Source organism: Loxodonta africana, unplaced genomic scaffold, assembly GCF_030014295.1.
Source record: "Loxodonta africana isolate mLoxAfr1 unplaced genomic scaffold, mLoxAfr1.hap2 scaffold_156, whole genome shotgun sequence".
In the NCBI taxonomy this organism is placed as follows: Eukaryota; Metazoa; Chordata; class Mammalia; order Proboscidea; family Elephantidae; genus Loxodonta; species Loxodonta africana.
Genome location: NW_026974907.1, coordinates 100,184 through 115,203, shown reverse-complemented (window position 1 = coordinate 115,203; position 15,020 = coordinate 100,184).

The window sequence follows — 15,020 nt, the reverse complement described above, 5'->3', positions numbered from 1 at the left end:
TGATGTTGTTTGTTTTAGGAATCACTTGACCCAGTTATGTTCAGGTTGCAGGTTCTTTCCCACCTTCTGTATGCTGTGGCTCAGATGTCGGTTCAGATTTTGAAGACGTTGCGGTGATATTTGGATGTAATCTATGGGAGTGTCGCTCAGTCTGGGACCTTGTTGGTGTTCTAACCCATAATGCAGTTCTCAAAGGATTGATCTACTTCTTAGGGTCAGAGCAAAGCATATGCAACTATGGGAGGTGGGGGGGGTATGAAAAACAACTTTATGGTATCCCTCTCTTGAGCCGCCTGTTCTCTGTCTCTCTGAGGCTCTCTGATGTCTGAGCAGCTACCTTCCTGGTCCACTGGCAAGAATGTAGGGGCTTTAATCTCTTCATTCTGCTGTGCAATAAAGTGACTGGGTCTGCCTATGAGGCCACATAACGGTAAGATGGAGAAAATGTAACAGAGATTCCTCTCTATTAAAAAAAAAAAAAATTTTTTTTTTTTTTTTTTATATACTTAGGTCAGAGAGAAGGCACACTGTTTCGGGTGATACTTCGAAACAGGTATGGAGAAAAAGGCATTAACAGGTCGATAGCTGCATACTAGGTGTTACGGATTAAATTCTGTCTTCCCAAAATGTGTATATCAGCTTGACTAGGCTATGCTTCCCAGTATTGTGCGATTATCCAGCATTTTGTCAGCTGGTGTGATTTTCCAATGTATTGTAAATCCTACCTCTATGATGTTAATGAGCGAGGATTTGAAGCAGTTATGTTAAGGAGGCAGGGCTCAATCTACAAGATTAAGTTGTGTTTTAAGTCAATCTCTTTTGAGATATAAAAGAGAAAAGAGCAGAGAGACAGGGGGACCTCAGTACCACCAAGAAAGAAGTGTCAGGAGCAGTGCATCCTTTGGACCTAGGATCCCTGTGCTGAGAACCTTCTTGTCCAGGGGAAGATTGGTGACAAAGACCTTCCCCTAGGAGTGACGGAGAAAAAAAAGCCTTCCCCTGGAATTGGCACCCTGAATTTGGACTTATAGAGCCTCCTGGACTGTGAGGGAATAATTTTCTTTGTTAAAGTCATCCGTTTGTGGTATTTCTGTTACAGGAGCACTAGATGTCTAAGACACTAGGTACCAGGAGATGTACATTTCCCAGTTCTTTCACTCCCAGGGACACTATGACTAAGTAGCCAATGCCATAAATCCATGCGAGCAGACTATTCTGATTACTGCTTTGACTGTACTGTGTGTAATGGTAACCACACCCACCTTGTCTTTGTTGATTGAGTGCCACCACTTGGCTGCTACCACCATGGGCTCCAGTCAACTGCATTGTAGTTAGGTGTCTTCATTCAGTTAGGGCAGTTCTCACTGTGGACTCTTACTTACATAAAATAGCAACCACAGAAGTCTTCAGTAATGCTGGGGCTTGCTTCCCAAATTTGTACCTCACTGCTATGGTAAAAAGAGAGCCCCCTGGGCACTCCGTGTGTGGGTCTGTGGGTCCAGCCTAATAAATCCATTCTAACATTCCAATTTCCCTCAGCCTTTGGTTACCTTCTCCTACATTATACAATGGCAGATCTGCCATTTCCACTTGATTTATTTTAGGCCACCACTTAATCCATGCTTCAGTAAACCAACCAAATAAACTATGAGATCCTTTTCTAACCTCTCAAGCTGAAACACTGATGAAGAATCTATGCTTCCTGGGCCTATATCAATAAACTCAGACTAATCCACCTTTATGTTGCTTGCGCCATTATCCCACACCCGGAATAGCCATTCCCACACATATTCACCAGGTTTCTGTATGTATATATTAGAAAAATCAAGCAGTTCTTTTGGAGTTTAGCATACCTTCTCCTGGGTCACACTTTATAGTTCACCTTTGGGGGCTTGTTGGGACTGAAGCCTAGGTATAGGTCTAGAAGCAAAAATGGGTGGTGGCAGTGGGATGTTCAGCCGTGTCTTATAAGGCATCTGCCTAAGGTGATGCCCCAGGCAATGCCCCAGACACCACCCCAGGAGACAACTCAAACAAGACACTTCAGGCACAGCTGGGGTAATCTCATCAGATGGAGGTGGAAGGGATAATTGTTTTACTGGGAAGGGTGGCTTAGCCGGCAAAGTTAGAGAATCTCTTCAGATGGTAGTAAAAGATCTGGTTCTGTTAGGAAGAGTGATTCAACAGAAATTGGAGGTTCATTGTCCCCTGCTTTCTGACTGTCTGCCCATATGTCCTCATCCTAAGTTTCAGGATCCCATTTCTTCCCAATAAATGCCCTCACTCTAACTTCAGAAACCATTTGAGGTTGGATATTCAACCGGCGCTTTAATTCAGTCACTCTTATGATAAGAATCTGAGTTTATTTTTGGCAGCATTAGCCTTGTTACTATAAGAAATATGGTTTTCTTTCTGGGCACAGGTGGCAGCTTTCAGATCTTGTATGTGGTGCTTGAGCTTTGAGTCCATTTCTTTCATTCACCAGTGTGGCTAGCAAAAGCAGGACCAACCAAGCAGCTTCCTTATTATTCTTATGCTGACAAAATTATACAAAAGTATCATATATATAATCAGGCAGAGCCTTGTCTCTCACAAATATTTGATCCAGTGGTAGTAGTATTTTGCGTATTTGTATTGTCACCTCCACCATGGATTAGCAATAGTCTGTTTACTCCTGGAGACAGTCATCAGTGCCTTTAAGATTAGCCAGACTTGAGAATCAATTCAGAAAACTCATCCTTAAGATTTGGTTCCTCTAGAACCAGTGTAGGTACCAAATGTCTTAGCCTGGGATCTCTAGAGGTGCAAAACTAGTGAAGAGAACATATATATATTTACACACACACACACACACATATATATGAGTGTGTGTGTATATATATGTGTGTGTGTGTGTGTGTGTATGGAAACCCTAGTCGCATAATGGTTAATAGCTATAGCTGCTAACCAAAAGGTTAGCAGTTCGAATCCACCAGGCGCTCCTTGGGAACTCTGTGGGGCAGTTCTACTCTGTCCTGTAGGGTCACTATGAGTTGGAACCGACTCGACGGCAATGGGTATATATATATACACACACACACACACACACACACACACACACACACACACATATATATACGCATACATATGTTAGTTGTGGCTGTTAGAGGCCATCAATCCTGTGTAAAAGAGAATGAAACACCTCCTGATCCTGAACCATCCTCACAATCATTGCTATGTTTGAGCCCATTCTTGCAGCCATTGTGTCAGTTCATGTTGTTGAGCAGCTTCCTCTTTTTTTCTGACCCTCAGCTTCTCCAAGCATGATGAGCCTCTCCTGGGACAGGTCCCTCCTGAAAATATGTCCAAGGCACGTGAGACCAAGTCTCGCCATCCTTGCTTCTAAGGTGCATTCTTGGTGTACTTCTTCCAAGATGGATTTGTTTATTCTTCTGGCAGTCCATGGTATATTCAGTATTCTTTGCCAACACCATATTTTAAATGAATCAGTTCTTTGGTTTTCCGTATTCACTGTCTAACTTGCTCAAGCATGTGAGGTGATAGAAAATATCATGGCTTTGCTCAGGCACACCTTAGTCCTCAAAGTGACATCTTTCTTTCTCAACACTTTAAGGAGGTCTTTTGCAATAGATTTGCCCAATGCAATACATTGTTTGAATTCTTGACTGCTGCTTCTGTGGGCATTGATTATGAATTCAAGTTAAATGAAATGCTTGATGACTTCAGTATTTTCTCTGTTTATCATGGTGTTGCTTACTGGTCCAGTTGTGAGAATTTTTGTTTTCTTTATGTTGAGGTGTAATCCATACTGAAGGCTGTAGTGGTTGCTCTTCATCAGTAACTGCTTCAAGTCCTCTTTACTTTCAGCAAGAAAGGTCGTATCAGCTGCATATCATAGGTTGTTAGTGAATCTTTCTCCAAAACTAATGCCATGTTCTTCTTACAGACCAGCTTCTCAGATTATTTGCTCAGCATACAGATTGAGTAAGTATGGTGAAAGGATACCACCATGACACATAACTTTCTGATTTTAAACCACACAGTATCCCCTTGCCCTACTCAAATGACTGCCTCTTGGTCTATGTACATATTCCGCATGAATACAGTTAAGTGTTCTGGAATTCCCATTCTTTGGTAAACTATCCATAATTTGTCATGAGCCACACAGTTGAGTGTGCTTGTATAGTAAACAAAAATAGGTAAACATCTTACTGATAGTCTCTACTTTCAGCCAAGATCCATCAGACATCAGAAATGATATCCCATGTTCCATGTCTTCCTCTGAATCCAGCTTGAATTTTTGGTAGTTCCCTGTCTGTGCACTGCTGCAACTGTTTTTAAATTATATTCAGCAAAATTTTTCTTGCGTCTGATGTTAATGACATTGCTTGATAATTTCTGCATTTTGTTGGACCACCTCTCTTTGAATGGGCACACATATAGATCTCTTTCAGTCATTTGGTCAGGTAGCTGTCTTCCAAATATATTGGAATAGACAAGTGAGCGCCTTCAGCACTGCGTCCGTGTGTTGAAACATCTCATTTGGTACGCCGTCAATTCCTGGAGCCATGTTTTTTGCCAGTGCCTTTTTTCTTCAGTGCAGCCTGGAGTTCTTCCTTCAGTACCATCAGCTCTTGATCCTATGCTACCTTCTGATATGGTTGAACGTTGACCAATTCTTTTTGGTGTATTGAGTCTGTGTATTCCTTCCATCTTCTTTTGATGTTTCCTGTGTTGTTCGATATTTTGCCCATAGAATCCTTCAGTATTGCACCTAGAGGCTTGAATATTTCCTTCAGTTCTTTCAGCTTGAGAAATGCCAGGTGTTTTCTTCCCTTTTGGTTTTCTAACTCCAGATCTGTTCACATTATATTATCATACTTTGTCTTCTCCAGCTTCCCTTTCAGGTATTCTATTGAGCTCTTTTACTTTATTTTTCCTTCCATTCTCTTTAGCTACTGTACATTCAAGAGCAAGATTCAGAGTCTCTTGTGACATCCTCTTTGGTGTTTGCTTTCTTTCCTGTCTTTCTAATGACTTTTTGTTTTTTTCATATATGATGTCCTTGCTATCATCCCACAACTAATCTGGTCTTCGATCATTAGTGTGCAGTGCATCAAATCTATTCTTGAGATGGTCTCTAAATTCAGGTTTGATATACTCAAGGGCATACTTTGACTCATGGACTTGTTTTAATTTTCTTCAGCTTCAACTTGAACGTGAATATGAGCAACTGATCATCTGTTCTGCAGTCAGCCCCGGCCTGATTCTGACTCATGATATTGACCTTCTCCATCATCACCTTCCACAAATTTGATTCCTGTCTATTCTGCCTGGAATGGTTCATGAGTATAGTCACCGTTTATGTTCCTGATGAAAGGTATGTGCAATGAATAAGTCATTGGTCTTGCCAAATTCTATCATGTAAGCTTCATTGTCATTTCTATCATCAATACCTTATTTTCCAACTGCTGATTTGTCTGCTTTGTTTTCAACTTCGCATTCTAAATGATTGATCAATGCATCACGTTTGATCAGTTTCAAACTGCATAACTTGGTAAAAACCTTCAACTTGTTCATCTTTCACATTCATGATTTGTGTGTAAATTTGAATAATAGTCTTATTAACTGGTCTTTCTGGTAGGCCTGTGGATATTATCCTATTGCTCGTAGTGTTGTACTTCAGAAAAGATCTTGAAATGTCCTTTTTATCGATGAATATGATGCCATTCTCTTCAGTATCTCAATCCTGGCATAGTAGAACATATCATTGTCTAGTTTAAAATGTCCAAAACCAAGCTATTTCAGCTCACTAATGCCTTGGGTTACTGACCTTTATGCATTCCATTTCATTTTTGATGACTTCCAATTTCCCTAGATTCATACTTCCTTCATTCCACATTCTGATTATTAAAGGATATTTGCATCAGTTTCTTCTCATTATGAGTTGTACCCCATCAGGAAATGTCATTAAAGTGGGATCTACTTTGAGGAGGTCGCTCTTCCCCACTCGTATTTTGAGTGCCTTCCAACCTAAGGGGTTATCCTCTGTCATTCAATCAGACAGTGTTCCAGTACTATTTGTAAGATTTCACTGGCCAGTTTTTTTTAGAAATAGATCACTAGATCCTTTTTCCTAGTCTGTCTAAATCCAGAGCTCCACTCAAAGCTGTCTACCATGGGTGAACCTGGTGGTATTTGAAATACCGGTGGCATAGCTTCTAACATCACAGCAACATGCAAGCCACCACACTACAACAAACTGACAGAAGAGTGGTGGGAGTTAAAAATGAGAAGAACCAAAAAGAGTGCTTCTTCCATGTCTGCTGATTTAGAGGAACCATGAAAAATTGTCAAGTGAAGAGTGATTCAGAGAAAAACATGGGTAGAGTGTGACCTAATCTCCATAAAAACAAACAAATGAATGTACTTACGTGTGTCCCGGCAAAAAGAAGTGTGTAAAAGGGTACATATGTATCTTTGGACACTGGACACTTTGGGGAGCAGGTACAATATACTTATGTGGGGATGGCTCTTATTATAACTTCTATATACAAATCTCTATTGTTAAATGTGTTATAAGAATGTAAAACCTTTTAAAGTTAATAACATCATACGTGTATGTGTGTGTATTTGAAACTTTTTTTCTGTTTTGACTATTTTATATATGTGTTTTTTAGTTATCTAGTGTGGCTATAGCAGAGATACCACAAGTGGATGGCTTTAACAAACAGAAACTTATTCTCTCACAGTTTAAGAAGCAAGAAGTTTGAAGTCAGGGCACCAGCTCTAGGAGAAAGCTTTCTCTCTTTGTGGCTCTGGGGGAAAGTCCTTGTCATCTATCTTCCCCTGGCCTAGGAAATTCTCAGCGTGTGGACACTGGGTCAAAAAGACGTGCTCCACTCCAGGCACTTCTTCCTTGGTGGTATGAGGTCCCTCTCATTTCTGCTCACTGTTCTCTTTGTATGTCAAAAGAGACTGACTCAAGACTCACCCTAATCCTGTAGATTGTGTCCTCCCTCATTAACCTAACTGCCTCTAATCCTGCCTCATTAACATCACAGAGGTTAGAATTTACAACACATAAGTAATCACATCAGATCACAAAATGCAGGACAACCACACAATACTGGGAATCATGGTCTGGCCAGGTTGACACACATTTTGGGGGACACTATTCAATCCATAACAATAGAGAAAACACTGTCTTCAATGCCAGATTCAGAGACTTTTATCCATCTGTGAAGGGCAAACACAGAAACTGAACAAAATTCAGACCAGCGAATTATTGCTTGCTCTTGTAACTAATGACTTCTTCTGGTCTCTATGCCTGGAAATGGCCAAAAAGAATTCTGTGAGGATTAATTCAGTTATTGCTCAAACATCTACTGCATTTATATGTCTACAGGTAAGGAAGAATGCTGGACACCCTGTGTGATTCATTAAGTAACACGGGGACCCTTAGACTATTGTTCTCCTTCTCTGATATGCCACTATCACCTTCTCCCCTTGTTGCTCCCCTGAAAAACCCACACTTGTATATTCTAGGCTTTTTTTCACGATTGAATTTGCAGGAAGTTAAAGATATATCTTTGAAAGATAAAGAAGACTTTGGCCACATTGTCTTTAGACAGTTAAAGTTCTCAGCCAACCTCTGTGCAGGATGGGAATTCACAATCCCTCCTACTCAGTACCTCTGAGCAGGACGGGATTTCTGTTTCATTATCAGGAGACTGCGGAATTCACCCCTCTTCAGAAAACTTACTTTCCTTTGCCTCAAACTGTCCCTCTCAGGGTCTGTCACGGTCAGTCTGAGAAATTCACATGGGCAGCCTGTATGGAAGTGCCCATCCTAGAGGCCCTGCCCTCCCTTCCTTGCTCCATAGGGCTTCCTCTGACACTTGGGGTCACATCTCCCAGGGAGTACACACCTCTGGCACTTCCAGGGATTCCCAGGCCCTGGGATACTGTGGATGGGACTTGGAACTCAATCTCTTTCTTCCCATCCTCACCTTTGATTATCTGTGTCCTGTCTTCACCAGATTTAGGAAGCCTTGACTTCTCTTTGCTCGTTTCATCTCAGTCAGGCTTTTCTATTCCAACTCTCTGATCTCAGGACAGATCAGGTTAGACCACAGAAAAGACAAAGACCAAGCAAACATCACTGATCTGTGCAGAAGCTGCTGGGAAGGGATTCGATTCTCATTGGTTTAGGGTTTTAAGCCCACTGCTCACCGGCAGGCAGGTTCCCCCCAGAGTCTGGCTTCTGTCTGGTACCTTGTACTACAAAGAACTCAGTGACCAGCCCACCTTCACAATCACACCTCCCTTAGAGCTATCTTTGCAGAGGCTCTTTCTCAGACTTCCATGTCCCACTGAAATCCTATTTCTCTTTCCTTACAAGCATTATGCTCATTCTCAGGGCCTTGAGACCTCATCTGCAGATGAGTCTTGTCCTCTTCTCTCCTTGGCAGGGGGAGCTTTTGAGTGGACCTCATGTCTTCGAACAGCTATCCTGGGCCTTCTTCCACCCTGGTGCTCTAGGGCTGGATCTCTCCATGTAATAGAGGGGGCGTGGAAGGGGCACAAGGCTAAAACGATGGATCTTCCAGGAGAATTGGGTTTAAGAAGCCTGAATGAAGTTCTTCCCTGAAGGGTGCATATTTTCAGTCCAGACATCCTGCTTCTCTCAGTCTAAGAGGCCTAGCACATCTTCAGATGCTTCTCCTTTGACCTTCAGGCCATGCCTGCACCCTCTGCAGCCAGGTCTCCCACATGTGTAGCAGCACCAGTAGGTGTGGCAGTCTCTTCAGCCCTTGTCTCCTCCTCCAGATGCTCCTGGAGATGCCTGGCTCTTCTTGCCAGGACACCAGGATGCTGACTAGGGACTCAGTGTTGGTTAAAGGATGTCGACCAGTGACCACGTGTCCTCATTTCCTTTGAAGGCTTAGGCTCCTTGCCTGGGCAGAAGACAGCCAAGGTCAGCCTGAGCCTAGACACCTAGTGACCTGTGACACTGCAGCCAGTGATAGATGTTAATTTCCATGCTCAGGAATCCCAAGGTGGCGGATTGAGAGTGGTCGGAGGAGAAGTATAACTAGAGATCAAACACTCACCAGAGCACGGGCCAAAGGTCAAGGAAAGTAGCTGAGGTCGTGGAGCTCTAGGGGAGCCAGTCCAGGGCACAGGCCTCCCTCCTGTACGTGGCAAAGAGGTGCCACCATCCGCAGAGCATGCTGCCATCTGCAGACTCTGGACTGCTGGGGCGCTGGACGCCCGGATTTCGGCCTTGTCTTTGGAGAAGTGACGTGCATGCAGTGTGCCACCGGGGGCTGTGGCCCAGCAGAAGCAAAATCTTGAAAATGGGGGCTTCAGTTGACTTTGCCTGTGCTCTCCTTTGGCTGAGTGACATCCTGTGTTTCCTAGCAGGAGAAGGATTCCTGGAGAGAGGTGGATTCCATGTGTGCAGGCAAAGTGTGTGCTGAGATGATGAGTCGCTGGAGACGGGGTGGACTCTTCAGACCCAGAATGGGCCTCTGGCAGGTATGTGTCAATGTTTTCTGCCCATGGCACTCACCCGGGTATTTGAGTACAGTGTTATGAGCGGAATTAGTAGTCTACGGAGAGGCTGCCACTTCTCAACAACCTTCATCCGGCCAGGGTCTGCCCGTGATGTAGGTCCCCAATCAATCGCTACTCTCCAGACCTTCCAGATAGACTACCAGATCTTCTCTGCCCATGGGGAACCAGTACAGCGAGAGGCCTTCCCCCTTTGCTCTTTTGTCTCTAGGCACTCTGTCAGGCACTCCAAGGTGTGAAGTGACAAGCGGGAGAAGGAAGAGATTTCAGAGAATGAACACATACAGAGAGAGAGACAGAGAGAGAGGCAAGAGATGTTGAGTGGAGATGTCTTGCGTACTGATATCCTCAGGGAAGTGGGAAAATTGGACCCTGGCCTGCTGTGCCAATGCCCTGAAGCAGTCCGCACCAGGGGCTCCCTTGTGCCTGCGTAGCCTTTCCCAGGGTGTGCTAGAATTCTGTGGCCACTAGGTGTCCTGGGTCACAATGGAGGGCCCTGTGTCATCTGCCTGGCGGGCTGGATCTCTGCCATTGGCTGAGTCTTGTCACCAGGCCCATCACAAGCTGCGCCCACTCTGCCGGTGGGGAGACTGTCTCCATGGTGATGGCAAAGAAGCCTTAGTCCCGCCCACCTCACCTTGACTTCACCTACCCGGCCTGCTGACCCTCACTCAGACCTCTGTGTTGATCAAAATGAATGTCCGCCAATGCGCAGGTGTCAGCGTCTGGGATAAAGGATTCGGGACCTTGCCTGAGGCAGAAGGCAGCCTAGGTCTGCGGGTCCCTGGAGGTCTAGTGAGTTGTGACGCTGCTGTCAGTGACAAATGGTGACTCCCACACTCACATAATCCCTGGTGGCAGAATGATAGTGATGGGTGGAGAAACATGGCTCCTGAGCACACGTTGAATCGGGCACCGGCCAAAGGCCAGGGCCAGGAGTGGACGTCGTGGAGCTGAATGGCGAGCCAGTGAAGGGCCCAAGGATTTCTCCTGTATGTGGCAAACAGGTGATCCGTGTCCCCACGTCCATAAACCACTGGACTGCCGGGGCCCAGGCTGCCAGGGTTTTGGCCTTGCCTTTGGAGCCCGGCCACATACGCAGCCTTGCACCGGAGGCGGGGACATGTAGACAGCAAAAATTTCGAAAATGGCAGTGTCTCCTCAATTTGCCCGGCATCGGCCTTTTTGAGCAGCATGCTTTGTTTCTTAGTTTTTAGGATAAGGCACTGACGGAGAAAGGCAGGATTATGTGTGCAGGAAATGCGTGTGCTGAGAGGGTGACGACGTTGAGACCAGGTTGGGATCTTTAGTCCCAGAAAAGGCCCCTGGCAGGTGTGGGTCAATGTTCTCTGCCCATCCGAGTTGGTGGGGGGGGGTTTTCAGCAAACAAAGCAGCAGCGGGATTATTCGTCGCTGGAGAGGTTGCATCTACCCACAAGCTCCACCTGGCCAGGGTCCGCTCCTACTGTATTGCCCATGTCAATCAACAGAAGTTAAGACCTTCCAGAGAGACTACCTGCTATTGTCTACCCACGGGGAAGTGGTCCAGCCAGAAGCCTCCCCCGTTTCATCTCCAGGCTCTCTGTCAGGCCCCTCGTACCTGTGATGTGTCTCAGGGGTAGAAGGAAGAGATTTCTCTGAATGAACACATCCAGAGAGGGGCCATAGATGCTTGGGAAGGGCACCTTGCGTACTGACATCCTAGCGTAAGTGGAAAAGAGGTACCTACCTACTGTCCCAGTGTGTCGAACGTGTCCACATCAGGGGTTCCCTACTGTGAAGTTATTCCCTGGGTGCCATCGAGTTTGTGGCCAAAGATACAAGGGGCCGTTGTGTGTCCATGGGTACAATGGAGGGCTCTGCAGAACTGGCCGGTTAGGCTGGACTTCTCCTATTGGCTCAGTGTTTGTGACCCGTCTCCGTCAGAAGTTGCGGCCAGCCTTCTGGTGGCTGTCTCCATGGTGATTGGGAAAGAAGCCTTAGGCCCCGCACTCAGCTTTCACCTGGCCTACCTGGCCTCTTTACCCTCATCTAGACTGCTGTGTGGATGAAAGAAAGGATGTCGGCCAGTGACCGCGTGTCCTGATTTCCTTTGAAGGATTAGGCTCCTTGCCTGGGCAGAAGACAGCCAAGGTCAGCCTGAGCCTAGACACCTAGTGACCTGTGTGACACTGCAGCTAGTGATAGATGTAGATTTCCACGCTCAGGTATCCACAGGTGGCGGGTTGAGAGTGGTCGGAGGAGGAGTGTAACTAGAGAGCGCACACTCAAGAGGACATGGGCCAAAGGTCACGGAAAATAGCTGAGGTCGTGGAGCAAAAGTGGAGCCAGTCTAGGGCACAGGCCTCCGTCCTGTACGTGGCAAATAGGTGGCACAATCCGCATAGTATGCCACCATCCGCAGACTCTGGACTGCTGGGGCCCTGGATGTCCGAATTTCGGCCTTGTCTTTGGAGAAGTGACGCGCATGCAGTGTGCCACCGGGGGCTGTGGCCAGCAGAAGCAAAATCTTCAAAATGCGGGCTTCATTTGACTTTGCCTGTGCTCTCCTTTGTCTGAGTGCCATCCTGTGTTTCCTAGCAGGAGAAGCATTCCTGGAGAGAGGCGGATTCCATGTGTGCCGGCAAAGTGTGTGCTGAGATGATGAGTCGCTGGAGACCAGGGTGGACTCTTCAGACCCAGGATAGGCCTCTGGCAGGTATGTGTCAATGTTTTCTGCCCATGGCACTCAGCCGGGTATTTGAATACAATGTTATCAGCGGAATTAGTAGTCTCCGGAGAGGCTGCCACATGTCAACAAGCTTCACCCGGCCACGGTTCACCCGTGATATAGCTCCCCAATCAATCACTACTCCCTAGTCCTTCCAGATAGACTACCAGATCTTCTCTGCCCTTGGGCAACCAGTACAGCCAGAGGCCTTCCCCCTTTGCTCTTTCGTCTCTAGACACTCTGTCAGGCACTCCAAGTTGTGAAGCGCCTGGGGGGGAGAAGGAAGAGATTTCAGAGAATGAACACATACAGAGAGAGAGACAGAGAGAGAGGCAAGAGATGCTGAGTGGGGATGTCTTGCGTACTGATATCCTGAGGAAAGTGGGAAAATTGGACCCTGGCCTGCTGTGCCAATGCCCTGAAGCAGTCCGCACCAGGGGCTCCGTTGTGCCTCTGTAACCTTTCCCAGAGTGTGCTCAAATCCTGTGGCCACTAGGTGTCCTGGGTCACAATGGAGGGCCCTGTGTCATCTGCCTGGCGGGCTGGATCTCTGCCATTTGCTGAGTCTTGTCGCCAGGCCCATCATAAGCTGCGCCTACTCTTCCGGTGGGGAGACTGTCTCCATGGTGATGGCAAAGAAGCCTTAGTCCCGCCCACCTGGCCTTCACTTCCCCTACCCGGCCTGCTGACCCTCACTCAGACCTCTGTGTTGATCAAAATGAATGTCCACCAGTGGCCAGTTGTCAGTATCTGGGATAAAGGATTCAGGACCTTGCCTGAGGCAGAAGGCAGCCTAGGTCTGCGGGTCCCTGGAAGTCTAGTGAGTTGTGACGCTGCTGCCAGTGACAAATGGTGACTCCCACACTCACATATCCCCTGGTGGGAGAATGATAGTGATGGGTGGAGAAACATGGCTCCTGAGCACACGTTGAATGGGGCACTGGCGAAAGGCCAGGACCAGGAGTGGACATCGTGGAGCTGAATGGCGAGCCAGTGAAGGTCCCAGGGATTTCTCCTGTATGTGGCAAACAGGTCATCCGTGTCCCCACGTCCATAAACCATTGGACTGCCGGAGCCCAGGCTGCCAGGATTTCGGCCTTGCCTTCGGAGCCCGGCCACATATGCAGCCTTGCACCAGAGGCGGGGACATGTAGACAGCAGAAATTTGGAAAATGGCAGTGTCTCCTCGATTTCCCCAGCATCGGCCTTTTTGAGCGGCATGCTTTGTTTCCTAGTAGGATAAGGCACTGACGGAGGAAGGCAGGATTATGTGTGCAGGAAAGATGTCTGCTGAGAGGGTGACGACGTTGAGACCAGGTTGGGATCTTTAGTCCCAGAAAAGGCCCCTGGCAGGTGTGGGTCAATGTTCTCTGCCCATCCGAGTTGGCGGGGGGAGGTTTTCAGCAAACAAAGCAGCAGCGGGATTATTCGTCGCCGGAGAGGTTGCATCTGCCCACAAGCTCCACCTGGCCAGGGTCCGCTCCTACTGTATTGCCCATGTCAATCAACAGAAGTTAAGACCTTCCAGAGAGACTACCTGCTATTGTCTACCCACGGGGAAGCGGTCCAGCCAGAAGCCTCCCCCGTTTCATCTCCAGGCTCTCTGTCAGGCCCCTCGTACTTGTGATGTGTCTCAGGGGTAGAAGGAAGAGATTTCTCTGAATGAACACATCCAGAGAGGGGCCATAGATGCTTGGGAAGGGCGCCTTGCCTACTGATTGGGAAAGAAGCCTTAGGCCCCGCACTCAGCCTTCACCTGGGCTACGTGGCCTCTTTATCCTCATCTAGAGCGCTGTGTGGATTAAAGAAAGGATGTCGGCCAGTGACCACGTGTCCTCATTTCCTTTGAAGGATTCAGCTCCTTGCCTGGACAGAAGACAACCAAGGTCAGCCTGAGCCTAGTCACCTAATGACCTGTGACACTGTAGCCAGTGATCGATGTTGATTTCCACACTCAGGTATCCTCAGGTGGCTTTTTGAGAGTGGTCGGAGGAGAAGTGTAACTAGAGATCACACACTCACAAGGGTACGGGCCAAAGATCACGGAAAATAGCTGAGGTCGTGGAGCTCTAGCGGAGCCAATCCAGGGCCCAGGCCTCCCTCATGTAAGTTCAAAGAGGTGATCCCTATGCCCCCATGCGCAGACTCTGGACTGCTGGGGCCCTGGATGCCCTGATTTTGGCCTTGTCTTTGGAGAAGTGACGCACATGCAGTGTGCTACCGGAGGTTGCCTATTATTGCCTGCAGAAATCTCTGTTCGGGCCCGTTCTTGCTTGCATGTCTCTCCATTCGCGCCTATTCTTGAACGCTGGACTCTCCGTTTGGGACTATTCTTACTGCCGAGCTCTCCGTTCGGACCTAATCTTGCCTGCGGGAGTCTCCTTTCGGGTGTCCTCTTCCATGCGGGGCTCCTCTCTTAGATCCTTTTGTGCTTACGGAGCTCCTTTATTTGGTTCTGTTCTAGCCTGCGGAGCTTTGCTATTCGGGCCTGTTCGTGAGTGCATGGCCTCGGTACTCGGGCCAGAGCATATGTGCAGGGCTGCGCTACACGGTGTGTTCGTGCGTGCCCGGCTCTGCTACTCGGGCCTGTTCCTTAGTGTGGGGCTTCTCTATTCGGGCCTGTTCTTGCTGCGGAACTCTGTTCAGGCCTATTCTTGCCTGTGGGGCTCCTGTATTCGGGCCTATTGTGGCCTACGGGATTCTCCGTTCTTTGCTGTTCTGGCCTGCAGGA